This window comes from Condylura cristata, unplaced genomic scaffold (assembly GCF_000260355.1).
Source record: "Condylura cristata isolate star-nosed mole 26May11 unplaced genomic scaffold, ConCri1.0 scaffold00003, whole genome shotgun sequence".
Lineage (NCBI taxonomy): Eukaryota > Metazoa > Chordata > Mammalia > Eulipotyphla > Talpidae > Condylura > Condylura cristata.
The window spans coordinates 27,476,625-27,478,356 of record NW_004567104.1 but is presented as its reverse complement, the minus strand read 5'-3'; positions in this window follow the sequence as shown (position 1 = coordinate 27,478,356).

Sequence of the window (1,732 nt, the reverse complement as noted above, 5' to 3'; positions counted from 1 at the left end):
AAAATGTGACATGTAGTAGGAGAACAAAGGTTAGGCTGCCACACAGCACAACCAGAACTACATTAGTCAGAGTTGGGGCTGGGTCAGGTTTAAACTGAGGCCGGAGCTAAGTGGCAGTTTGGCAAATGAAAGGCTGAGGGTTGAGGAGAATGTGCAGGAGCATAGGTGGAATAGGGATATTTGAAGGGTGTATATGAAGACTGAAGCTCAAGACCAAAGTTGAGGAGGGCAGGATCTCACTGGACCCTAGAAAACATTATTGATGATTTGGGACATTATGATAAGGATGGCACCATTCAGTGGAAAGGTTTTAAGCTGCCTGCATTCATAAGCACACAAACTTTTAGACATCCTTTGCCAGCTTTTTCCTCGTGCTTGCTCCAGAGCAATGCAGGCCATTTCAAGAAGACCAAAAGTTTACAGTAGTGAGGTGGTTCAGTGTGCAGGCCAGAAACCAGACTTTCGGGGGACTCCCAGTTTTGTCAGTTAAGAAATAAGCAACTTCTGACAACTGAAACAACGCAGAGACTCCATTTTTCTTTTCATCTACAAAATGGGAAAATCACAGGGTTGTAGAAATTATTCACATAGGTTCTGTGCTTACCCGTAAGCTGTGGTGTTAATTATTGTCACTTGGAAGGAATCAAGAGGAACACGTGCACCTGGGTTGGCAGCTCTTAGAGCATTTTTCACTGGAAAATGTCTTGCTGACTTTGTTGAGCCAGGAGGCATATCCCACCAGTTTCAGAAGAGCATCTTTAGATGCCAGTTTTCATCAGTGGTAGAAACTGAAAGGGTAGGACCAGGGCCCTTCAGCTTGCCAGCCTAGCTTCAGCAAGCCCAAAGGCAGGCAAGGCAGCAGGGAGGCTGTGCCAGGGGGGCCAGAGGCTGGCAGTAACCAGGTCCCCAGCCATGTCAAATCTTTAAGCTCCTTCTCCAGGCTCTCTGGTGTCCTCGCATGGCCTTGTGATCTTGCCTCTCCTGTCAACATGGTGCTCGTCTTCCATAGCCTCAGTGCTGCGGCTTTTATCCCTGCCTCTAGGCTCAGGTGTGCACAATCACACGTGGGCACACCCATGCTCCAGAGGACAATCAGGCAGAGGTTCCCTAAGCCCACACTCGGAAGCGCCTTCTGCAGCAACGTGATCAAGGCTACAGATGATAGCCACAAAGGCTAGTGGTGAAAAAAGCCTGATTAATTCACTTACCCCACCTGTCTTTCCAGGGCTGCTCCTGGAAGGCTGTGCTCCAGTAAGTCCATCCGAGCTCACCCCAGCAGCGGCGCGCAGGGTAGAGGCACCTCTTGCTTCCTGGTCCCTGTGCACTGCCTTTGCCCATAGATACAAACATAGAGGCTCCACCGCTTAGGTGTGTGACAGTTATTACTTTACTGTTTCGCAGCAGCCTCTCTCCTGACAGAATTTCTCCAGGTAGGACTGCTTTTCCTGGAAGTCTTTGTTTTAAATTCCTGAGATACCCACACAGGAATAGGCACGTGGGCACACTTAGCAGACAGTCGACTCTCCTTTATGATAAAGTACTATTTGGTTATTTAGCTGATTTTATTCAAGTCGTGCAACATATACAACCTAGTTACTAAGGTTAAACCTAGGTTACAGCATCCTCTGTAAACCTTCACACTCATGCTGCACTGAGAATGTGTAAATTGGCAGGTCAAGTGTCATTTTCCCTTGTAGACATTCACTACTGTGACTTTTCAGAACTTAAAAAA